This window comes from Podarcis melisellensis (genome assembly GCF_964234715.1).
Source record: "Podarcis melisellensis genome assembly, chromosome: 11".
In the NCBI taxonomy this organism is placed as follows: Eukaryota; Metazoa; Chordata; class Lepidosauria; order Squamata; family Lacertidae; genus Podarcis; species Podarcis melisellensis.
The window spans coordinates 62,064,388-62,090,387 of record NC_138543.1 but is presented as its reverse complement, the minus strand read 5'-3'; the positions used below and the strand labels follow the sequence as shown (position 1 = coordinate 62,090,387).

The 26,000-nt window shown below is 46.8% G+C and overlaps 1 protein-coding gene across 3 annotated transcripts in view; it reads right to left on the bottom strand.

The window, feature by feature from the left end:
• Nucleotides 1-26,000, bottom strand: part of IL11RA (interleukin 11 receptor subunit alpha) — a 139,319-nt gene that overhangs the window by 51,187 nt on the left and 62,132 nt on the right. Inside the window, exons 1-3 of one of the 3 annotated variants that reach the window (XM_081929910.1) lie at nucleotides 20,687-20,754; nucleotides 20,409-20,484; nucleotides 19,500-19,643 (exon numbers count right to left, since the gene is read on the bottom strand). The gene's annotated coding sequence lies outside the window, so the exon portion shown is untranslated. Of the gene's footprint in view, nucleotides 1-19,499; nucleotides 19,644-20,408; nucleotides 20,485-20,686; nucleotides 20,756-26,000 lie in introns of those variants that run through there. The other 2 variants (XM_081929908.1, XM_081929911.1) reach the window with 2 other exon arrangements.

Here is a 26,000-nt window from a genome sequence, read left to right as displayed (position 1 = left end):
CTTACTTGGCTATGAGGGATCACCAAAGAAGAAGACGACATGATGGGGAGAGAGCCTTCTTGGTAGCAGCACCCAGCTGATCCACCGCTCTTCTCTAGGGAAGTTCACCTGGCACCCAAACTGTCAGGTTTGCAGCAACAGGCAGAGAGACCTTTTCAATTTCCCCAAGGCTCTTTAAGAACATTTAACAATGAGTTGATTGGGTATTGTGCTGCTTTCGTCTGCTGTTTTTAATTTCTGTCTGTTATATTGCTCTTATATTATATTTTATTGCATGAATTATATTTTTATGGCATGTATTTTATTGTACGCAATCCACCATAGTAAAATGTATTTGAGCCGAGGGATAAAAACCTACCAAACTTTAAACATGAAATGTGAATGGCGTGGAGCGGGCACGTCCAACAGGTAGATCACTGGACGTCTGTGGTAGATCACTGGCTCTCCCCAAAGAAGCTTAAAAAAAAGCCTTGCACTCCCCAAAAGCGGGGCTTGCCTCCTCCCTAAAAAAGCTCAATAACTCTGACCTGAACCCCCCAAAAACATGGTTTTCCTTCCTAAAAAAAGGTCATCAAAAAGGGGGTAGATCACTGCCAGTTTTTAACTCATTGAGTAGATCGCAGTCTCTTGGGAGGTGGCCACCCCTGGCGTGGAGGTTTGGGAGCAAGGCGAGGAGGGAGGACTGGGCTTTCTTGCACTCCTGAGTTCTGGGCGTGAAGAAGGAAGCCAGGAGGGCTCACAGGGGGCTGGCTCAGAGTCAGCATCAGAAACTCAGACTCAGGTTATGGTCACCACAACAGAATGCCTATTTGCCCGGGGGCTGGACTAGTTGACCCTTGGGGTCCCTTTCCAATACTACAATTCTACAATTCTTTGATCGCAGCTACAATGCTCTTACAACTACATATTCGCTTGTCCCAGTATGCAAGAAGGAGAAGCACACACAGTGGAAATGGCATTAATTGTGGACCAAGGTAGATTTTGAAACTGTGGTCACCGACCCGGTGCACAGAAATCTCCAGGTACTTGCAATTGAACCCGCGCCAGAAGCACAAAGCACCTGGCGCCTGGAAAACCTCAAGCATTGCTCACAGTCCCAAAGATGAAGGGAGCCTCCCGTAAGACAGTGCTTCAATAATAATAATAATAATAATAATAATAATAATAATAATAATAATAAAAAAAAAATTCATTTATACCCCGCCCTCCCCAACCAAGACCGGGCTCAGGGCGGCTAACACAAGGTATAAAAACAATTGATTGAAATACAACTTAAAAACAAGATTAAGTACAACATTAAAATGAAGCCTTGTTTCAGTAGGAAGTCGAATCAAAAACGTTTTGGGGATGAAAACGTCAAATCTTCATGAAGGCCAACTATCCAGACAGGTCCTACATGGGCCAGAAAAAAGCCAGGGAAGTCCCCAAATAGGAGTTCTATCACAGAAGGAGAAAGGAAAGAGAGAAGAGGGGAAGGGGATCAAGTTGATTCCAAGCCAAAGGCCAGGTGGAACAACTCTGTCTTGCAGGCCCTGCGGAAAGAAATCAGATCCTGCAGGGCCCTGGTCTCATGAGACAGAGCGTTCCACCAGGCTAGCCATCACTGAAAAGGCCCTGGCTCTGGTTGAGGCTAATCTCTGGTTGAGGCTAATCTAACCCTTAGGACCTGGGACCTCTAGGGTGTTGCTATTTATGTCCTCCATCCATACTCATTCCACTCTGCTAAGCGTTATTTACTTATTCATCAAAATCTACATAGTACTTGATTGTAGTAAGAGACAAAGAACTTAGGTTTGAGCACAAGAGCAACTCAGAAACTGGCATTCAGAAGCATCGCTGCTTCTGAGTGTGGAGAGGAGAGGCTAGCAGCCATCGGAAGCTAGCCTCTCCTCTCCACATCACTGGCCATCACTGCCTCCTGTGGGAGGGAGTTCCACAGGTTAACTCTGCACTGCATGAAAAAGGGCTTCCTTTTACGCGTACATTACAAAACCTCAAAGGGGTTTACAACGCAAAATGAAATACTGAAATGACCAACAAAAGGCAAGGACAGCTATTCAAAGAAACATTCAAACTAATTAAATTCAGCAACAAACTGCAAAAGATGAGGACACACGTCCGCATAGCACGTGTCTTGGTTGCTAGGGATGCATTGCAGCGGGTTGGACTAGATGACCACTGGGTTCCCTTCCATCCCTACAATTCTATGATTTCGTGCAGCCGCAGAGAAGGGGAAATGCAAGAGCTGTGAGTAACATTGGTCGGGGGGAGAGGGCGACGCATCCAAGACTTCCCCCACTGAAAAAGCCCCCTTTCTGCTCCCCCCCCCCCAAAATGCTCCAGGAAGACTGTTTGGCACAAGCCCATCATGTGTTCCAGGTTCCATCCCTTCTCCCCCCTCTCCCCCAGCCCACCGATCTTGGAGTGGACAGAGGTGCCTCTTGCCGCGATGGTTCCATGAAACGAATTATGCCAAGCACAACAAACAGGCTGTTCTTTAGCTCATGGACCACTTCCATGCTGCTGGCATTTTATAGGGGCTTTAATTGCATTGCGTTATAATTGTGCAGCAGTAGCCCCAGGACCTGGTCAGGCTTTAAAGAGCAAAGAGGCGCAAGGGAGAGAAAGTGGGGCCAGCTTGTTTCCAGCCAGCCAGCCTCCCCCCAGGAGCCTGCCAAGGACTATGGGCAGCGCAGTGTGCCCAAAAAGAGGGTGGGGAGCGGAGAAGCTGCCTAAAACCACTGGGACTCCATCCCAGGACGGTGCACGGGACAGCCGGGGGAGCAGGAAAGGCACTCAGCACATTCTCAGATGCATTCTCTGAGGGTCAGGGCCCGGAAGCAGGGGAATGAGAAGTTAAGAACAGGCGTAAGAGACGCCTGCTGGATCCGGCCAAAAGGCCCTTCTAGTCCAGCAGAGACATCACCTTGCCGACAAAGCTCTGTATAGTTAAAGCTCTGGTTTTCCCAGTAGTGATGTATGGAAGTGAGAGCTGGACCATAAAGAAGGCTGATCGCCGAAAAATTGATGCTTTTGAATTCTGGTGCTGGAGGAGACTCTGGAGAGTCCCATGGACTGCAAGAAGATGAAACCTATCTGGAAAGACAGATCCTGAAGCTGAGGCTCCAATAGTTTGGCCACCTCATGAGAAGAGAAGACTCCTTGGAAAAGACCCTGATGTTGGGACAGATGGAGGGCCCAAGGAGAAGGGGAAGACAGAGGACGAGATGGTGGGACAGTGTTCTCGAAGCTACCAGCTTGAGTCTGACCCAACTGCAGGAGGCAGTGGAAGACAAGAGTGCCTGGCATGCTCTGGTCCAGGGGGTCACAAAGAGGCGGACACGACTAAACAACAAAAGTCCAGCACCCTGTTCTCACAGTAGCCCAGCAGATGCCTTTGTGAAACCCGCAGGCAGGATTCGACCACAAGACCCTCTCCCCTCCTGTGGTTTCCAGTAATTGGTCTTGAGAAGCACTTTTGCCTCTAACAACAGAGGCAGAGTAGAGCCATCGATAGCCTTCTCTGCTCCGTGAATTTGTCCAGTCCTCTTTTACAGATATCCAAGCTGGTGTCCTCCTGTGGAAGGGAGTTCCAAAGTTCCACTGTGTCAAGAAGGACTTTCTTTTCTCTGTCCTGATTCTCCCGACGTCCAGCTTCCTTGGAGGTCCACAACTTCTAGTGTGATGAGAGAGGGAGGGAAACTGGTCCCTATCTGCTCTCTGCATGCCAGGCACCAATTAAAAAAACCAATCCTGTTTCCTCCCAGTCGTCTTTTCTCTAAACTAAAAGGTTCCAAAACGCTGTCAACTTCCCTTGTCCTGCTTCCCATTTATCATTTTCCTGAATGTTTTCCAACTCTGCAATAGCCTTTCTGAGGCCAGGCAACCAGAACTCTACACCCTCATCCATATGCTGTTGCACCATAAATTTATATAATGGCATATAATTTTGAAGGTTGGAACTCCCTGCCTATTGATATCAGGCAGACGCCTTCGCTGTATTCCTGCCTGCCAAAAACGTCCTGGTTTAGGCAAGCATACCCAGATGCTTAGCAATGCTGTTGTGGGTTTCATCCGTTTTGGTATTTTAACTCTTTGTATGTTTCAAAGTACGGTTGCAAATCTTTCTTGATCTTATTGTTTTATCTTTTTCCAAACTGCTTTGGGTTTTGTTTTTCACAATCAAGCAGTGCATACATCTTATGAAATAGATAAAGTAAATAAATAAGTTGCATGCACATGTTCCAGAGGGCTCACACACGCACATCGATTAAGCCTCCCATCCTCAGCGCTCAATCCCTGCCTGAGCCACAGAAGAGTCCATATTATGTCTGGGGTTTGGAGAATTTCCCTTGCCTCCCACCTCACAAGTCCCCTCCAAGCTCTCGCTGAGCTGCCATACTTCAAACTGCGGTTTCTCCTGGCGAAACCTGACCCGACTCTCTCTTTCCAGAGACAAAGCAGGGCAAGAGCTCCAGTTCCAGGCCAAGAGACTCGGTTTGGCTTCTGGAGCTGAAAAGGGAGTGTAAAGTCTGTTTGAAAGAGATGGCAGGCAGGCAGGCAGGCAGGATGGGGACCCCATGATGGGCCTTGGGCTAAGGGCAGAGACTGCACACTTACTATTTTATGTATTTATTGCATTTATTTGTTGTTGTTTAGTTGTTTAGTCATGTCCGCCTCTTTGTGACCCCCTGGACCAGAGCACACCAGGCACTCCTGTCCTCAACTGCCTCCCGCAGTTTGGTCAAACTCATGTTTGTGGCTTCGAGAACACTGTCCCACCATCTCATCCTCTGTCGTCCCCTTCTCCTTGTGCCCTCCATCTTTCCCAACATCAGGGTCAATTTAAAAGCATCAATTCTTCAGCAATCAGCCTTCTTCATGGTCCAGCTCTCACTTCCATACATCACGACTGGGAAAACCATAACTTTAACTTTACGGACCTTTGTCGGCAAGGTGATGTCTCTGCTTTTCAAGATGCTATCTAGGCCTGTCATTGCCCTTCTCCCAAGAAGCAGGCGTCTTTTAATTTCGTGGCTGCTGTCACCATCTGCAGTTATCATGGAGCCCAAGAAAGTAAAATCTCTCACTGCTTCCATTTATATATCCCATCTTTTCCTCCCAAGGAGCTCAAGGTGACCCCACCTATAGGCATCTGCATTTAACCCCCCACAACAACCCTGCGCGGGAGGTTTGACTTGAGGGGCAGCTCCTGCCCTCCACAAGGTCACCCAGTGAGCGTCACGTAGCGAAGCGGGGTTTGGAACCCAGGTCCTTCCCAGGTCCCGGTCCAACACTCTAACCACTATACCACGCTGTCTGCCTGAGAAAAGGGACAAGGCCATTGCACTGGTCATTGCACCCCATCAGCCAGAATTTCTCCCGCGCTGATTGACAGGGTTTTCTGCTCGCGTACAGAACTGAACAGTTTTTATAGGCATGGCAGTGTTATCGCAACTTGATTCATGGGAGGCCACAATAAATTTGCTGTGAAAAGGAAAGGAAAACTCAGGAAAACGACCTTGCTGGTCAAAGCACTGAATCATTCCACACTCCCTTCACAGTTCACCTTTTAAACTTTCAGCCACCTTCATATTTTTACACTCTGACAGAGATGCGACTCAGACTTGCAGACCCCAGACCCAGACACTCAGCTTCCATAATACTAAGATGTTCCTGTGGGCCAACATGCCTCAAAGCCTTAATTACATTGCTAATTGTTTAGCATGTGCAATTAATTGTGTATTCCCTCTTTGCTGCCACCCTGGGAAAACAGTCCTCAACTGCAACCTAGGCAAGAATATTAGAAATCGGGGCAATTTCTTTTCTTTCTTTCTTTCTTTCTTTCTTTCTTTCTTTCTTTCTTTCTTTCTTTCTTTCTTTCTTTCTTTCTTTCTTTTTTGCAATTTTACTTATTTATTAAAGTTCTTATGTTACATCGGTAAACATTATCATATTACATCACAAGGCTTATTATACTGTAATTATCAGCATGTATAAAAGTTTATATACTTACAGGAAAGGAAAAAACAACACAAGGCCAACAAAAAAACTATTCCAAAATCATATATATACCAACACTTTGGGCTTCCTGTCTATCCTGTTGTATATTTCTTTTTTTCACAAATGAATGTACTCTTTTTATTGTATATTTCCTTACATTTTATCTAATACATTCTTATATCAATATGTACCCTTGGTCTTATTTCTTAACTCAGTCTCTCTCCAACTTCAATCGAATGCTAACATAGATAGCGAACCTTTACTGTATTGTTGAACCTATACCTTATATCTACCCCACTTTTCCATAAATTTTTGAGAAATCAGGGCAATTTCTAATGGAGCTGCTTTGCTGCATGAGGCTCATGTCAAATCTAAACAGTTATTGGCACGATGTGCAGGCAACCTAGACAACTCACTGCCGCAAGACATGTTAGCAATCACAAGCTTAAATGGCTCTTTAAAAGTGTCCAAGAATTGGGACCAAGACTTGGGAGACCAGAGTTCAAATCCCCACTCAGCTATGGAACATGCTGGGTCACCTGGGGCCAGACTCAGTCTCCTAGGCTGACCTACCCTACAGGGTTGTTTTGAAGATGAAATAAGGAAGGGGAGAACCACGTGTGCCAGCTTCAGCTTCCTGGGCAAAAAGTAGGCTATAAATGTCATAATAATAAAATAGATAAGATTTGCTCTTCCCTGGACTTCCTGTTTGGCTGCCATGGCGAACGGCTGTCCCCATTACACCAGAGCCTTTTTGTATGGAATTTGAGGATAACATGGGAGTAATTATCCTCCCAAACCCCCCAGGGCTGAGGGGGGCAGCTTCACCCGCAGATCGTCCAATACCTGCTGCCCGTCAGGAAGGAATGAGGGGGCAGGGAGCACTGGGTGCAATGCACCGTGCGTTTTTGGCAGCTCTCCAAAGCTGCCAACATGAGCAGCGGACACCTGCTTTTAAAGATGAAATTTGGACTTAATTAGCAAGCATGCCCTGAACTAGGGGAGGTAAAGTATTCTGCTTATTGACTCAGCCACTGGGTGCCAAGGATTCGATCTGGAGAAGGACTATCATTGCAATCGGATTGGTATGTCGGAACGGAAGGGTGGGGTGAGCCTTCATTATTTCTCTTTGATATATTTTGCATTTGCTATTCTACCTGGCAAACCTCTCTCGAAAGACTGACTGCCTGACTGTTTGAAGTACGCAAGCGGGATTGAAAGAATCTTTTACTATCGGGATGATTATGGTTTAACTACAGAATTGACTGCGTTAAATTGGACTACGATTTTGGCAATCACTTTCTACGGAATGATAAAAAAGAATTTATGATGGGAATCATGGTATTCTTGCTGAAGCACCGGCTTATTAACTTATTAATAAATATATATGTGTATATTTTTAAGGCTTGCTCTTGCCTAGCCCAGCTCCTACCCCCACCCCCCACCCCGGGCTATGAGACAAACACATAAAAAAACAAAACAAACCCAGGCTGGCATGGGATGCTACATTCATGAGAAGAAACAGAATGCTTGAGGTTTTAGGACTGGCAACGTTTCCCCCCTACAAAGCTAATTCCTTGTGGTTTCTTATTAGCCGAGTTGTGACAACTTTGCTGTCTTTATAAAAGCTGTCAAGTTCTTTATGCAAGCAGACGAACAGCCTGTCGGTCAGCCCAGGAGAATCTGGCTGGTGGGGTCTTCTCCAGCACAATTGCCCTGTCTAAATAAACACAGGGTCTTGAACAGACCTTTACCCCTTTAAGGTTCTCAAAGGGTGCGGCATGCCACCCTGGTGTGGCATGAATGGATGGCAAGTGTGGCAGGAAGATTCAAGGACAAAGAAACATTTAAACATTTCAATGTGGTATACCATAGTATCAAAATATTTTTTTCTTTGCAAAATGCAGGTACAGTAGTACCCTCAGGTTACAGACGCTTCAGGTTACAGACGCCGCTAACCCAGTAATAGTACCTCGGGTTAAGAACACAACCCCAGAGTCGGTCACGACTGGACCTAATGGTCAGGGGTCCTTTTACCTTTAAACAATTTATTTAACTAAAACAATAACATTATTGCATATGTATCCATGTTTGCTAAGTGATGTGGTTAAACAATTAAAACACACACATCCTTAGACTGATTTTTGGCACATATGAAAAACAAATCCTTATTTCCTGATGAATAGCCTTTGGACTTATAATGCAACTTAAATAGAAAACTATCTTTAGAAAGATGTTTTCTCCAAAAGCATTTTATTTTAAAAATCCCAATTTAAATAAAAAAATCTGATTTAAATAAAACAAATCCGATTATTTTATTTTATTCTTAAAAATCATTGATTTTTATCCACCCTGATTTGTACCCTAAGGCTATTTGAGTCTCCCTTTCCCAAGGGTCAAGTGACTTCCTTATAGGAAATGTGTCTGGTGTATTGGACTGGCCAGGATGCAAAACTTCAGCTCATTAATGAGGTGCAAATTGCTGAGGTTTAGACATCTTATTACTCCACCACACAGGTGCTAATGGGTCTTGGTCCTCCCTGGCATGAGACCCCACTCCTGTGAATTAGCCTGCCTGATGTTAGGCATATTCCTGGGGTGCCCCCATCCTGACAAACAGAGGCAAGCATGTGAGCAAGGAAGTGCCACCTGCTCCACACTGTCCGAAGTGTGTGACAGATTGGTTTGCACTGGTATCCCCATCGGTTTCCCCGAAGGACATGTTCAATGAGAAGAGCGCCAGGTGCAAACCACAAGCTCGGTTGGTGGACGACAAGCTTAACATGAGTCAACAGGGTGATGCAGCGGCAATAAAAGCAAACACTGTTCTCGGCTGCTTCGACAGAAGTACAGTGGTACCTCTGGATGCGAACCGGATCCGTTCCAAAGCCCCATTCGCATCCAAAAGCGAACACAACCCGCGTCTGTGTGTCTGCATGTGCCACAATTTGGTGCTTCTGCGCATGCGCGTGATGTCATTTTGAGCGTCTGCACATGCGCATGCGGCGAAACACGGAAGTAACACACTCTGTTACTTCCGGATCGCTGCGGAGCGCAACCCGAAAATATTCATCCCAAAGCTACTTCAGCCCGAGGTATCACTGTACAGTTGTACCTTGGTTCCCAAACGCCGAAGACCCAGAAGTAAGTGTTCCAGTTTGCAAATGTTTTTCGGAAGCCAAACATCCAAAACGGCTGTTGGCTATTGTTTCTGGGGAGCCTGGACCCGGGGTAGGCAACCTAAGACCCATGGGCCAGATCCGGCCCAATCGCCTTCTAAATCCGGTCCGTGGAGGGTCCAGGAATCCGCGTGTTTTTACATGAGTAGAATGTGTCCGTTTATTTAAAATGCATCTCTGGGTTATTTGTGGGGCATAGGAATTCGTTCATTATTTCCCCTCCCCCCAAAAAAATATAGTCAGGCCCACCACATGGTCTGAGGGACGGTGGACCGGTCCATGGCTGAAAAAGGTTGCTGACCCCTGGTCTGGACCAATCAGAAGCTGCGCCTTGGTTTTTGAACATTTCAGAAGTCAAGCAGAACTTCTGGAACGGATTAAGTTTGGCGCTTTTGTTTTTGTCATTTATTTTGAATTTTTGTTTTTGAGGTTTTTTCGGTTCATTTGTTTTTGGGACTATGTGGAACCCAGTTCAGTTACTGATTGATGGATTGTGTGACTGTGGAAACGAATAAAAGCCCCCTATCCAAACAATGACTATCATCAGCGCAGGTAAGATTTTTTTTTTTAAAAAAACTTTTTTTTATCTACAATCTTGTCTTATATATTTTACAGTATAGTACATTGATTATTGCTTTCCTTTTATGGTTCAATTGTCTCATTCGATAGTAAAATTCATGTTAAATTGCTGTTTTAAGGGTTGTTTTTAAAAGTCTGGACTTTCTATGGGAAAGCGCGTCTTGGTTTTGGAATGGACTTCTGAAATTAAGTTTGAGAACTAAGGTACCACTGTATAGTTTCCAGACCAAGGTAAGCAATGACCTTTTAAATTGTGTGCAGGGGTTATTGTTTTTGTTTGTTACTCTGTTCTGTATTTTTGTGCTTTTATATTGTAAACTGCCTTGTGATCCTTGCATGAAGGGTGGTATAGAAATTTAATATATAAAATAAAATAAATAAAATAAAATAACAAAACTAAACTAAACTAAATTAAAATAATATAATATAATATAAAACAAAATAATAAAATAAAATAGAAGAAGCTTGGCCTTCTCTGCAGAAGGCTAGATTTCTAGGTAAAAGCGTTTTGTTCCACGGAGGAGCATTCTGTGATGTGAGTCCCCACCTGCAGTCCCACGCAATACAATCCAAACGTAGATTTACTGCCTCATCTGTTGTTTACAAGACCCGGATTCAAGAGACGACGGTGATATAAGAGGCCTAGAAAACAATCCACTGCATTGGTGCAAGATGGGTTATATTTAAATGCCATGAGCCAGGAGCATTCCTGGGGAAGCAGCCAGTCCCTATGGAAACTGAGACGCCTGAACATGTGTCCGTCAGCCGAGAATCCTGGCTCCACACTTGACAGTTGCCGGTCGTCAACCGTTTTACTGCGTGTTGCACAACATGCCCCGTCTGGCTCTGCAAAACGGCAGCAACCCAGCAGGGCTTTAAGCGATTCAGCCGCCGAACCAAAGGCTCTTGTCAATGACCCGCCTTCCCCATCCTTTAAGGATCTTAGGAACATTATCGCCAGGTCAGCTCACGATCTGCAAATCGCTTTGATTGTGTGACTGCAGTACATTGTTTATTGCTTATGGATCAATGGTCTTGTTAGATAGTAAAATTCAGGTTAATTTGCTGTTTTGGGGGTTGTTTTTAAAAGTCTGGAATGGATTAATCCGTTTTGCATTGCTTTCTATGGGAAAGTGCACCTTGGTTTTGGAATCAACTTCCGGAACGGATTAAGTTTGAGAACCAAGGGACCGCTGTATTTAAATAATTGAAATGAATACGGAACAAACAGTCGTCTCTGCTTGTGTTCAGTGGGACACCGTCTCTAGGCTTGGAGAAAACAACTCCATTCACAAATAAGCACACACATTTTTGGGTTCACACTACGCAAAGCAGACTAAGCCAGGGCATCACATCTGAGCAGTGATATCAGGACGAAATGCAAGGAGAGGTGAAAGGCATGCTGTGGCCCTGATGGCTGGATCAGGAGACGACCTGGTCCTGTGTGTTCCTCGAATCCTAGAACTCAATGCACCCCTATCTGGTGCTCCAGCTGCCTCAAAGGAGGCCCACTTGGTACCGTCTCAGCAAAGGTCTCCACTGCACGGACACCCACTCTGAAATGTTATGAGAACATAGGACAAGCTTGCTGGATCAGCCAATGGTCCATCCATCCGTCATCCTGAGCTTGCAATGGCCAACCAGACGCCCGTGGAAGCCTGCAAGCTGCGCATGAGCCCGGCAGCAGTAAGACCGTGCCCACCTGCCAGCAACTGGAATTCAGAAGCGCAATTATGCAAAGGATTGTGGCATTATCAGATTGATGCTTGCAAAAAAAATTATTCTGGAATAAATCAGTACTGTCAAACCTCAGCTCCCAAACGCCTCCGTTTTGGAACGTTTCGGTTCCCGAATGCTGAAAACCTGGAAGTAAATGCTCCGGTTTTCGAACGTTTTCCAGAAGCCAAATGTCCAATGTGGCTTCCACTTGACTGCAGGAAGCTTGGCAGCTGAGGCACGGCTTCCAAACATTTCGGAAGCCGAAGGTGCTTCCAGAATGGATCACGTTCGGAAACCGAGGTTTGATTGCACTCAGCAAGAACATCGACGTCACGGCATAGGAAGAGCCTGGCTGCTGGATCAAACCAAAGGCACGTTGAGCTCAGCAACTTCCATTTGTCTGCTCTTCTGGAGAAAGCATGCCTGTATCCCACATGAAGGCTTTCGGCAAAGGAAAGGGGTGGGCCAGCCTCTGCAATCCGTCACACACACACTGAAGACAGACATGACTTGTCACCAGAATCCATCATTCCTCTGCTCTACCCCAAAACAACAGCCCCTCTGGACATACGCAGAATGGTGTCTTCTATGGATGAAACTGAATTGTCTAGAATCGGAACATCCCTGCATGTACTCAGAGGGTACCTATGTACACAGGCTCTTCAGGATTTAACCCCCTTCCGTTGGGCCTGTAAGACAGAGCTATTCCGCCTGGCTTTTAATCTGAATTCAGCCTGATCTTTTATTCCCCTTCTCTTCTCCCCCACTCCCCTTTTATGAAGATCACCCGCTCTGAGACCCCACAGCTAATTCTCCCCTGGCCTCCTCACTGGCCCAAGTAGGACCAATTCAGCCAGCTAGCCCTGGGGATTATCTAACTGATTTTTAATTTTTATTGTTATTCATGTTTTTATACTGTATTTTATGCTGCTTTTACAATTAAGTGGTTTAAATTTGTTGTTAGCCACCCTGAGCCTGGCTTTTGAACCGGGAAGGGCAGGGCATTAATAATAATAATAATAATAATAATAATAATAATAATAATAATAATAATATCACAGATGGGAAAACAATGAGTTGCACAAGAAAAGTCATGCTGATTGGCACATCCTGGCTGGCGAAGCATTGTAGGGCCCACAACTCTGCAAACACCTCCAACCCATATGCATTTAATCCATGAAGAGAGCATGTCCACACTGCAGCCCGGCAACTCAACCCCTTAAGCCTCTTGCCGTGAGGCTCCCTTGCATTTTTCATTAAAAATGCAAAGGCGTCCAGACCTTGTGACTCAGTTTCACACAGGCAGAGGAGGACGCTTAAAACATTGGAGCGAAACGCCACGCCGGCTTTCAACATCTATGCCTGGCTATTCCAGTGGGTTTCAGAATTTTCTAGCTGCAGAGAGCCCTTTCCAAGTCGACGTGTGTCTGCCGAGCAATGGCTTGTTGCAGAGAATTGTGGGAAGCGTCCCAGGGCGTTCACGCGAGGCGCCGGCCAATCTTGCTGGGCGTCACTGTGGCTCTGTGTAAACGGAGAACACGTCCGGGAACACACCAAACAACACTCGCCTGCATTGGTACATCACAGGAGTTGATCGGTGGCGGTGGTCAAGCCCATCTTTCAGGGAAATCTGCCTTGCAGCACTGACCTTCTCACTCTGGAACCGCAAATCACCTCCAAGAAAGCCTCAGTTTCTCCGGGACAGATGCTCATTTTCGTATGACATGTATAATAACTCAGTGAGTCCCCTGTGCCCGTTTGCCACAAGTGTAGTTTAAAATGAAAAAGGAAATCTTCATTAGCTGGCATGCAGATTTCTATTTTTAAAATGGCTCTTTTCCACTTTCTACACCTCATTAACCAGCTTCACACTTTTCGGACCGAAAGGCATTTTTAGCACCACTTCCGAACGTGTCCTTAGATGCTCCATTAGAAAATGCCAAGGTGCACAAACTAAGTACAAACGTGTATTTGGGGCACATCCGCTGCACTAACTCGCATTCATTGCCTATCACTTTAGCATCACTTCACCGGAAGAATCCCAGGAACTGTAGCTGGCAAGATGCTCTGGATCCTGTTAGGCGCTTCTAGCCCCCCACTTAAAAAACTACAGTTCCCAAGAGTCCCTGTGAAGAGGGGATCTGATTGTCAAACCAGTTTTCACTCATATAGAGTTTAGAGTTTCAGGAAATACCTCTCAGGATTTATGAGCAGGAAGGCAAAACAGGGAACAAAAAGCAATGATCAGCTCCATCTGTGCACACTGAGAGAAGCAACATCTGACTGAATTGTCCCCATTTCAATGAGTCCAGAAAATTACCATCTGTGTGCCCGGAATTCAAATCACCTCATACACAACAGGGCAAAGTCCTAGATTTTCAAACTGCATTTTTAAGAAGCACAATTAAAATAAATCTATTTGCTGAAAGAACTCTTCAGAAGGCCACACAGAATCACCACTGCCTTGACCGTATTGTTTGATCTGCTGAGTCCTTCGAGAAGGCCGGGCGCCATTTTGCCAAGATGGAAGCCAAAGAGTTCTTTGACTGAGTTGCTGCTGGGCTTGTGGTTCTTATAGCAGCTAAAGGTAAAGGGACCCCTGACCATTAGGTCCAGTCGTGACTGACTCCGGGGTTGCGGTGCCCATCTCGCTTTATTGGCCGAGGGAGCCGGCGTACAGCTTCCGGGTCATGTGGCCAGCATGACTATGCCACTTCTGGCAAACCAGAGCAGTGCATGGAAATGCCATTTACCTTCCTGCCGGAGCAGTACCTATTTATCTACTTGCACTTTGACGTGCTTTCAAACTGCTAGGTTGGCAGGAGCAGGGACCAAGCAATGGGAGCTCACCCCATCGAAGATACGAACCACCGACCTTCTGATTGGCAAGCCCTAGGCTCTGCGGTTTAACCCACAGCGCCACCCGCGTCCCCTTATAGCAGCTACTACTATGCTATAAGATCCACCGTCCTGTGATATCATATATGAGTTTGTACTACTGATGAAGCCCAAGACGGCGAAACAAGGCTAATATTCCAGAAATCCTTGTCGAACTGCAACAACCTTTCGTGTGGATTGTTGGACTCTAGGAACAGACAGGTGGAACAGACATTTTCACATATATGGACCTCATGCATAAACTGATTACTGAATGAACTGATCCACTGGGTCTTCTACTTTTTTCGTTGAACTTTGAGTTACTTCTGTGGAAATCTACAGTTCAATACAATGAATAGCATATATTATTTTTTTCAAACGTACAGCCGGCTACGTTTCGTGTGTTTATTGAATGGGCTTGTGGTTCTGACAACAAGAAGTCTTATAAGAGAGGGCTTGATGTTACCTCCAAATGTCTGCTCCTAATCTTCAACTGGGCTCTCTCCCTTAATTTCCTAGCTTCAAGACAACATGACAACCCATCCAACTGTTTAAAAAAACTCCCTCAGAAGGTGGTGTGCTCCCCTTTGCTGGAGAGCTTGAATGACCTTCTGTCAGGGGTTCTTTAGCCATGATTGCCACATTGCAGGGGTTGGACTAGATGACCGCTGGGGTGCCCTCCCAGAACTACAATTCTGTGAGTCTCTGTGCCACCTGAACCAAGACTACCAGCCTTGCTACCAGGTTCCTTCCCACCAGAGATGGCAAGGGTTGAACGTGGGCACCTTCTGTGTATCAAAAGCTCAGCACCGGCCACCTTTCCTGTCTCTACGGTGGGACCATCTCTCCTTGCTTCCCACCCTGGCAGAGCTCCCATGGCAACAGACCGATGCTGGATCTTCCGGTGGTAACTTAGAAGGCTCCTGGAGAGCTGGACAATTTATTTTACTGCCTGCTCCACTCTAAAGGCTCAGGGAAGGCAATAAAATGAATAGAGACATAAGACCTCATTAAAACTGAATTTCCTTCCAACACTGAAATCCATATTTTGAAACCCAAACCCTCCAGCTTTTCCCTCTTTCACGAAAGGACAGAAATGCCAAACTCTGAGTGTCCTGCAACATGTGATTTGCTTTTTATTTTGTAAAGGGTGCTCTTGAAAACGTACAGAATGGATTTCTTTCAGAACTGAGCGGTCACAGCTAAGCTGCACGAACCTTGGAAGAGGGGCAAGCGCTTTCAGGCAGGCTTCACCCCATAACAGTTAACCTGGGGGGCTTTACCCCTCAACAAGGAGTGGCCAGAGCTCAGGGACAGACCAAAGGTCCCGGGTTCAACAGCACAAGGTGATGATGATGAGGCCATCTTCAGCACAGTTAAACTGTGGAACTCCCTGCCACAGGAGGCAGGGATGGCTGCCAACCTAGATGGCGTTAAAAGAGGAGTAGACAAATTTGTGGAGGTTATTGCTGTCGATGGCCAGGATGACTATGCTCTACCTCTGCAGTCAGAGGCAGCCAGGCTTCCGAATCCCAGTTGCTGGAAACCACAGGAAGGGAGAGGCCTCTAGAACCTGGATCCTGCTTGGAGGTTTCGCACAAGCATCTAGTCGGTCCCTGTGAGAACAGGATGCTGAACCAGATGGGCCACTGGCCTGATCCAGCAAGATCTTCTCATGTTAGAATGAGTCTTTCACTCATCCTGCCATAAGGTAAGGTGATGCCACAGAAGACAGAATCAGAATTCAAAATAACTTTTACAGATTGGAGTACTGGGCGCAAGCTCACAAAATGAATTTCAACAAGGACAAATGCAAAGTTAAGCACTTAGGCAGGAAGAACCAGATGCACATATATAAGATGAGGAACATCTGGCTTACCAGTAGGAGACGTGAAAAAGATCCAGGGGTCTTAGGACCACAAGCTTAACATGAGTGAACAGTGTGATGCAGCAGCAAAAGAAGTGAATGCTATTCTAGGTGGCACCCACAGAAGTCTAGTGTCCAGATCAAGGGAAATAATAGTATCACTCTATTCTGCCTTGATCAGGCCACACCTGGAATACTGTGTCCAATTCTGAGCACCACAATTTAAGAAGAATGTGGACAAGCTGGAGGATGGGCAGAGGAGGGCGACCAAGATGATCAAGGGTCTGGAAACCAGGCCTGATGAGGAACGGTTGAAGGAGCTGGGGATGTTTAGCCTGGAAAAGAGGAGACTGAGAGGAGATATGATAGTCATCTTCAAATATCTCAAGGGCTGCCACATGGAAGATGGAGCAAGTTTGTTTCTTCTGGAGGGTAGGATTCGAACCAATAGCTCCAAGTTGCAAGAAAGGAGATTCCGACTAAACATCAAGAAGATGTTTCTGATAGTATGAGCTATTTGACAATGGAATGGTCTCCCTTGGGAGGTTGTGAATTCTCCTCCATTGGAGGTTTTCAAGCAGAGGTTGGATGGCCATCAGTCAGGGATGCTTTAGCTGAGATTCCTGCATTTCAGGGGGTTGGACTAGATGACCCTTGGGGTTCCTTCCGAGATTCTAAGATTCTATGATCTTTGTCCAAAGACAGATTTCCCCTTGGAAATCCAGCTGAGCAAAAGCACATTTCCTCTCTGACATTTAAACTGCCACCTTCAGCTCAAATTCTGAGCCTGCCTGGAGATGAGGAACTCAAATGCTGCCAAGATACGCAGATGATGACTCCTCACGCCCCTTTCACGCCACAGCCATGCAGTTGCCGGGATTTGACCACACCGGCCAAGCGGGCTCCAAAAAACCTTTGGCGTTGTCTACCGGATTGCAACATCTGCTTGGGTAGCTAACGCTACCAATTCGGCCACTTGGGAAGGGAGTGTGTGGAAATGGGTCTCTTGATTTCAGCCTTCCCAAAAAAATCCAGAATGACACAATTCATCTAGGTTGTGAAAGCATCACAGAATGTTGGATTTGGGAGGGATATTGAAGGCCTAGAAGGCTGATCGCCGAAGAATTGATGCTTTTGAATTCTGGTCTGGAGGAGACTCTTGAGAGTCCCATGGACTGCAAGAAGATCAAACCTCTCCATTCTGAAGGAAATCAGCCCTGAGTCCTCACTGGAAGGACAGATCCTGAAGCTGAGGCTCCAAGACTTTGGCCACCTCATGAGAAGAGAAGACTCCCTGGAGAAGACCCTGATGTTGGGAAAGATGGAGGGCACAAGGAGAAGGGGACAACAGAGGACGAGATGGTGGGACAGTGTTCTCGAAGGGACCAGCATGAGTTTGACCAAACTGCAGGAGGCAGTGGAAGACAGGAGTGCCTGGCGTGCTCTGGTCCAGGGGGTCATGAAGAGTCGAACATGACTAAACGACTAAACCACCACAACAAATTGAAGGCCTAGGAATCTACAGCATCGCTGACTGGTGATGGCCGCCCAGTCTCTGCCTCGGCAAAGGAGAGGACACCACTTCCTTGAGGCAGACTGTTCCACTGTTGAAAGGCTCTTGCCATTAGGAAATTTCTCGTAATGTTCATAGCAAAAAAAAAACAAAACAAAATGGCTGCCTTGCAGTTTCCACCCTCCAATGCTGGTCCTGCCCTCTGGAGCAACGGGAGAACAAGAGTTCGCTCCATCTTCTGTGTTAGACAGCCCAGCAGGTTTCTGAAAACCTCTGCCATGGCTCACATTAATATAAGCATGAGAAAAGCCTGCTGGAGCAATGGCCCATCTAGTCCAGTGTCCTGTTCTCAAAATGGCCAAACAGTTACCCCACTGGGAAACCTGCAAGCATCGGAGCACAAGAGTAGCTCTCTCCCTTCCTGTTGTCTCCAGTGGCTGGTATTCAGAAACCGTTCTGCCTCCAATTGTAATGATGATGATGATGATGATGATGATTATTATTTATCATTTCTGCCCCGCCCACCTGGCTGGCCTCCCCCAGCCACTTTGGGTGGCTTTCAACAGAACATTAAAAACAGAATAAAACTTCAAACATTAAAAACTTCCCTATGCAGGGCTGCAGTCAGATGTCTTCTAAAAGTCAGGTAGTTGTTAATTTCCTTGACATCTGATGGGAGGGCGTTCCACAGGGCAGGCGCCACTACCGAGAAGGCCCTCTGCCTGGTTCCCTGTAACTTCTTGCAGTGAGGGTCAGAAGGTCCTCGGTTCTGGATCTCAGTGTCCGGGCTGAACGATGGGGGTGGAGACGCTCCTTCAGGTATACTGGGCCGAGGCCGTTTAGAGCCAAATATAGCCTTCCTTACTAGTAGCCATCAGAAGAACCTTACACTCCATAAATCTGTCTAATCTTTTAAAGCTATCCAATTTGGTGGCCGTCACTACCTGCTTGTGGCAGGGAGTTCCGCAGTTGAACTGTGCACTGTGCAAGTATTTTCTTTTGTCCTGAATTCTCCCAACATTTAGCTTCCTTGGATGCCCCCCAGCTGGGTTCTAGTATTATGAGATTTCGCTCTCCAATTTCTCCATCCTGTGGGTTTATAAACATCTATCATGCCACCTTTTAAACTCGCCTTTTCTCTAAACTAGAAAGTCCTAAATGCTGCAACCTTCCTCATAGGGGAAGTTTCTCCATCCCCTTGATAATTTTCATCGCCCTCTTTCCCACAATAATCCACAATCTTTCCCACAATAATCTTCTCTTCTCCAGGCAGAACATACACAGATCTTTCTGTTGTGCTCCACAGCAACTGAACTATATCAGTTCCAGAGAAAGTAAACTGCAATGCAGCCAGAGAACCATAAAGGCAGAAAAATGGAAGCCAATTCCTCCGCCTTCAGAGAGACTGTGCACAGCAACGGGTTAAACAGAAATATAACCAAAACAACTTATTTGGTTAATAAATGGCTAATAAAAGAGCAGCGATTTAATTGTTTGAGGACCTAGCTCACCCCACCCTGGAGACTCTGAGGGCAGTTAACAGATTAAACAAACGAAGCATCCACTTTAAATCCAATTCGGCATCCAAAACTCCATTGGTCTCTTAACCCCACCACCGTCTCTCGGCTTGTCCCCTGCAGCAGAAGCCACCCCAAGCAGATTGTGCACAGCTTTCAGAAGGTTACAGCGCTGGGCTTTGATTAATCTCCGAGGGAGAGCGTTCCATAAATGCAGGGTCCGCATGCCGAAACTTTCTACATACGCCTCCTGGTTTATGGCCCCATTAAAAGGTTGCTTTGGGTTGACCTTGGAGAGTTGGATGAGATACAATCGACCAGGGCGGCTGCTGCTGCTACTGTCACTGCTGCAAGGGTAATAAGTCTGGCAAAGCTTCGGCTCAGGAGATCTAGAGAAACATTTCGGCTTAGATAGCCTGAGTGGAAGTCTGAGCAACTCGTACAAAAACAACAGCACGAAGCAGCCTGCACCACCATTGCAGTAGTGCACCAGAGTTAACTTTGGAAATAAATTTGGAAGCTTCTTTTTTGAGCGCTAAAGTGGTAAGAGTTTTGGAAGATATTTATTAAATGCCGTAAAGCAGCTTTGTGAGGGTTATTGCACCCTAAACGGCGGAGCAAGTACATTTAGCAAGGAAACGGCTGCAGCCCTAACAACGCTCTCCCTGGCTGTGCGGAAAACACATGTTGTAAAAACAGCCCGAGACTTGTGCGCAGCGTGCCCTGCAAAACGCTTTGAACTCAGCTGCGCAGGACTGAACGCTTCCCAACGCTCTGACTCAGATACGAGAGAGTCCACCGCGTGCGGTGACCCCGTTGACGCAGGGGTCCCAGAGGGCTGACTCAGTGGATTGTGACTCAGCGATGCCGTGTCGCCTCTGGAGGAGCCAAGCTCCTTCTGCCGGGATCGGCCAGAGGAACCCAGCCCGGCATAAAACACATGCACGGCATAGGGATGGAGAGGTTCAGGCAGCGCATGGCTCCTTCAGCCAACCCATTTCCCCATGTAATATCTAAACCACTCATGACCCACGGGGTTTCTCCTCTGCCTGGTGCAACTGGACAGCGCCATGCTCCGGAACCCACAACTACTAGTCTCCCTCGTCCTTCGGAGAGCGCAGGAGCATTTCTGCCGTCCAGTGGCAAGAGCTTACCTTCAAGACCTGGTGCTGCCTCTGCTGCCTCTGCAGTTCCCCATGGCCTCGCAGCCGCCGCCAGATCACAAAAACTCTGGGAAAAGAAAGAAAGGAAAGGGGGGTTGGTGGAGGGGGGCCGCTATTCTTGACGCTGGCTGCAGCCGGAGAGCTGGGAACACACCCACCCAATCCCCACCGCGACCCCCGCTTCTGCCCCTCGCCCAAGCCTCCCCGCAGCCCAAGCCCCCTCCCCTCGGCAGCCGCCCCACTGCACCCAAGCCGAGCCCCTCGCCTACCCGTAACCTGAGGCTCTGGCAGGAGCCGAACAGCAACTGCTCTGTTAACAAGCAGAACGGCAGCCAAAGCAGCCCAGCGGCTCCTGCCTGCTGCTCGGGAGGAAAGGAAAACCATTTCCCCCCACCGCCCTCCCCCCACCAGCCCAGCCACACGCTGGAGAAATTCCTAAAAATAATGTCAAAAGCAAAGCGCTCGTAAAAAAGTTGGGCGGCTGGGGAATGGAGTGGGGGAGCCGGGGGCTGGGTTCGATTTCAGGCTGCAGATACCAGGAGCGAAAGGCAAGGCATCCCTGGCTCTCCATTTTGCAGGCAGAGTTTCGGGGCAGGGCAAAAGCAAGCGAGGAGAGGACAGGAGCAGCATCTCCCAGGGCAAAAGGCAACCTGCGCAGGTGTGGGTATCAGCGGGCAAGGGAGAGGAGGAGGAGGAGACGATCCGGGGTGCTGTGAAAAAATCATGCACAAATCACGCAATCAAGGCTTTGGGAAATCATGCTCTGCAGGAGCTCATGGCCATTTGAGCAAAGAACGGGGCTTGAGGATATTACCTGAGAGGCAGTGGGGTTGTGGGTGAAAGCATATAAAAAGGGCCTGCTGGGTCAAAACATCTGGACCTAGCCCAGATGCCCCACGTCTTCCAGCAAATGGGATTCAGAAGCATTGCAGAGCAGAGCCGTTCCACTGAGTTAGTAATAATAATAATAATAATAATAATAATAATAATAATAATAATAATAATAATAATAATTTATACCCCGCCCATCTAGCTGGGTTTCCCCAGCCACTCTGGGCGGCTTCCAACAGAATATTGAAGAAGAAGAAGAAGAAGAAGAAGAAGAAGAAGAAGAAGAAGAAGAAGAAGAAGAAGAAGAAGACTCTCTTTTCTCCACCTGCTACGCCCTATTGCGCTTATTATGAAACTCAACCATACATAGCAGGGCATGAGCACATTACAGTTTAAGGCGCTTCCTGTACGCCAGCTTGTTCCAGTCCTTGCAAACAACGCTGGAAGGTAGGTCAGCGCTGTCACCCCCATTCTGGGGGAGAGGGGGCACCGAGGTGGGGAGAGCATGGCTGCCTACAACCACCTAACAAGCTGACTGAGGTTCACCTAGGAGCCTTGTTTCGTTATCTTTGGGAAGTCAGCGCGAGGGCTGGGGAGGGGCTTCAAATTCCAGCCTTGCGACAAGGCACTGTGCTTGTGCCCACAGGTTCCATGTCAAAGTGCTTTTGCAGCCCACGTGGCATAAAAAATTGGACTGCCCAACTCTGTCATGGGAGCATAGGAAGGAGCCTTATACTAAGTGGAGAATTGGGTCCATCTAGTTCAATACTGTCTACCCTGACTGGCAGCAGTGGCGCCAAGCTTTCAGGCACGGATAATTCCCTGCCTTAGCTGGAGATGCCAGAGGGAATGGCATCTCTGACCTATGGGCAAGTGGCTAGACCAGACCTCTAGACTAGAGGTGCTCAGCTGAGCTGGGAGGGGTCCTGATCCTGCTGCTACTCCTCCCTCCCTCCAGAAAGAAGGGGTCAAAGGGCTCCCCGGGCACCAGGGTCCCTTAGCCGTCTGCCCATTCCTCATGGCTTCCACCGGCACCCTTTCAAAACCACAGCTGGGCAACCTCTTTCCTGCTGGACGGCTCTCCGTAGCTGTGCTTTGGCTAGCGACGCCTCCTGGCCCGGGGCAGGGCATAGCCACAAGCCGGCTTCCAAGCACGGAGGAGCTCGGGTCAGCCAGCAGGCGAGCTCCAAAGCAAACAGCCCACTGCCGCTCCCGTGCTCCTTCGCTCGCCGGGACGGGAGCGCTGCATTCCAGCCGTGCAAAACATCCCTCTGCCGCTTCCAAAACAAAGGCCCCTTCTGGGCTCTGGGCAGCTCCAAGCGCACCTGAGAAGCAGCCCCTCGAAAGGCGCTGGGCCATCGGTTTGGTCCGGGAAGAGGGGGGTCCCGTTAACCTCTCAACTCCCGGGGAAAAGGAAAAGTCATGGGGTTTGGAAAGGCAGAATGTGGAGTGGGCGATGCAAGGTCTGTTCTCTTCCCACCCATAAATCACGTTCTGCTTGGTGCTGGCCTTGCCAAGCCATGTGGTGGCCATCGCCACAGCAACCTCGTGTCAGAAACAAATCACAGAAGAGGGTAGGCCTCCCGTCCCGCAGCAGCAGATATGGGCAGGATTTGTTGCAGGAACGCCGCAGCCCCGAAGAGACTAATCACAGGTCTGCAGAGACACTGAGAGGCAACAGCCGACTGCGTCAGATGCCAGGCAGGGGAATCGGCACAGCACAATGTGCATTTTACAGGGAGAGAAAGAAAGTTCCATAAATCCTGAGAGGTCAGGCTTGAAAAAGGAGCTGAAGTCGTTCCATCAGGCTGCAGAGCTGGGGGGGGGGGAGAGCAAAACAGGGCCAGGCCATGTCCTCTGCTGAGAGATCAGCTGCCTTTGGCCATCGTTGCATTAACACCTGGCAGCAGAGATGCCATCAGGCCACCCAAAACCATCTGAATCACAGTTGTAACGCGAAGAGCTAGTGCACAAGCATGTTTCCCCCTTTCCCATTTATTTCAGAGAATTTATATACCACTTGATTATAAAAACAAATAAACTAACAGTACATATGATTGTATTACTTATGTACTTATTTACCCTACTGTATACTCTGTTGTATTGTAATGCTTTGGTTATTTTTCCTTTTCCTTTTCACATCACAGTCGTACCTTGGTTTTCAAACAGCTTAGTTCTCAAACGTTTTCGCTCCCGTATGTCGCAAGCCTGGAAATGACTTCTGGTTTGTGAACTATTTTTGGAAGCCAAACATTCGATGGGGCTTCCAATTGGTGGCAGAAACTTCTGCTGGCCTCACTTTGGTTTACGAACGTTTTGGAAGTCGAATAGACTTCTGGAACGGATTCCGTTCGACTTCCAAGGTACGACTGTAGTCATATTTCTTTTATTTCATAATATTTTTTTCAGTGAAAACTTCTAATAACTAACTAACTAACTAGCTAGCTAACTAACTAACTAACTAAAACTAACTCTAAACAATCAAGTTCTTACAAATGTGGAATGGGTATCAAGGAGTCCCAAAGAGCTGAGGACCTCTGAGAGGAGGGGAAACCACAAGGGAGGACCGACTCCTGAACCTTGACTTGTGGTTGTGCAAATCTGGCTTCTAAAGCCTCACTACGTGATACTTCTTCTTTTTCCTTTTGTATTTTTATTTAGATTTTATTTAGATTTTCTGTCATGCAATTTAATTTAAAAAAAGAGAAATAATACATAACAGAAAAGAAACATTAAATCATTATATATTAAATCATCATACAATATCCATAAAGAAAAAACATAAACAAAATAAAATAAACTCACCACCCTGTTTAACTTCCCTCCACCGCTACTCGTCTTCTCTAGAATCAATTTTACCCTTATCATTGTATTCTGATTGTTTTTATTTTCTCTGTATACATACATATGTCATTGATAATTTATTGTTGTTGTTTTTTTTAATGAATTTTTATTAATTTACATCAAACACATACACACACAAAAAAACATAACAAAAAAATTTCCTTCCAGTAGCACCTTAAAGACCAACTAAGTTAGTTCTGGTATGAGCTTTCGTGTGCATGCACACTTCTTCAGATACCATGCACACGAAAGCTCATACCAGAACTAACTTAGTTGGTCTTTAAGGTGCTACTGGAAGGAATTTTTTTTGTTTTGACTATGGCAGACCAACACGGCTACCTATCTGTAACTAAAAAAATATATTAGTTTCACATCAAATTTTCACAACTTATTCCTTTTCAGGACTTCCTCCAGCTTTTCCGTAAATCATCCATAGTTATTCTTTAAATTACGCATTTCTTAATTTTATATTGACATTATTTATATCTTTCTTTTTATTCCCTTTAGACAATATTTCTTAATCTTTCACAGTGCTTCTTTAAACCCCATTAGCGTTATCTGTCCCTCACTTATATGTTCCAGATATTCCACAAATTTCCCCCAGTCCTCGATAATTTATTGTTTTGATGCATTTACGTTCTTAATCTAAGCATATTAGCATGTCTTTTTAGAGCAATATTTTGTCGTATAACCATCAAAGCATTGCCATTCTTTTCTTAGTTTTTGATTTGACTGCTTTTGTATGGATGCTGTTAATTTAGCCAATTTTAAATATTCATTTAATTCGAGAATCCATTCCTCCTTGGTAGGTAGTTCTTTAGATTTCCATTTAGATGCTATTACTATCCTAGCTGCGGTGGTTGCATATAAGAAAATTCTTTCTTTCGATTCTGGCATTTCTTTTCCTAAAAGGCCCGGTCTGCCTGCAGACTGTCTCACCAGAGTGGTGCCTACTCTGGTTCTCTCACTTGGACTACTGCAATGCTCTCTACGTGGGGCTACCTTAGAAGGTGACCCGGAAACTACAACTAATCCAGAATGTGGCAGCTAGACTGGGGACTGGGACCACATAACACCGGTCTTGAAAGACCTACACTGGCTCCCAGTACATTTCCGAGCACAAGTCAAAGTGTTGGTGCTGACCTCTAAAGCCCTAAATGGCGTTGGCCCAGTAGACCTGAAGGAGCGTCTCCACCCCCATCATTCTGCCCGGACACTGAGGTCCAGCACCAAGGGCCTTCTGGCGGTTCCCTCGCTGCAAGAAGCCCAGTTACAGGGAACCAGGCAGAGGGCCTTCTTGGTAGTGGCACCGCCCTGTGGAACGGCCTCCCACCAGATGTCAAAGAGAAAAACAACTACCAGACTTTCAGAAGACATCTGAAGGCAGCCCTGTTTAGGGAAGTTTTTAATGTTTGATGCATTACTGTATTTTGTTAGAAGGCCAGCCAGATGGGCGGCATATAAATAATAAATTATTATTATTATTATTATTATTGGTAAGTCTCTGGTTTTTTCGTTAATGGGATCTTAAGCATTTTTTCCCAACTCCTCATGTATTTCTCCCCACTACGTGATACTTCTGACAGACAAACATGAGGGGGGAAAGACCCAGCATAGAAGACTTGGACTCCAGAGGTTGAGCAGACACAAAAATACTCAGAATCTGGAAGTGGACCCGCTCCTTTCTGGGTAGCACATGCGGTCCCCGTGCCTGGCATCCTCCGTTGGCCCATCTGCAGTCCAGGCCCCTTTTTGCAGAGGGAGGGGGGCACAGTTCACAGCTGGTTGCAGGCCTGACACAGCATCTATTTCCCCCTCCGCACCAAAAGCTTGAAGCCTTTCCTCCTGGCTCCGCCAACAGAGGGCAGCTGTCATGGGGCACGGCTGGCAACTGTGCTGTTGGCGTGA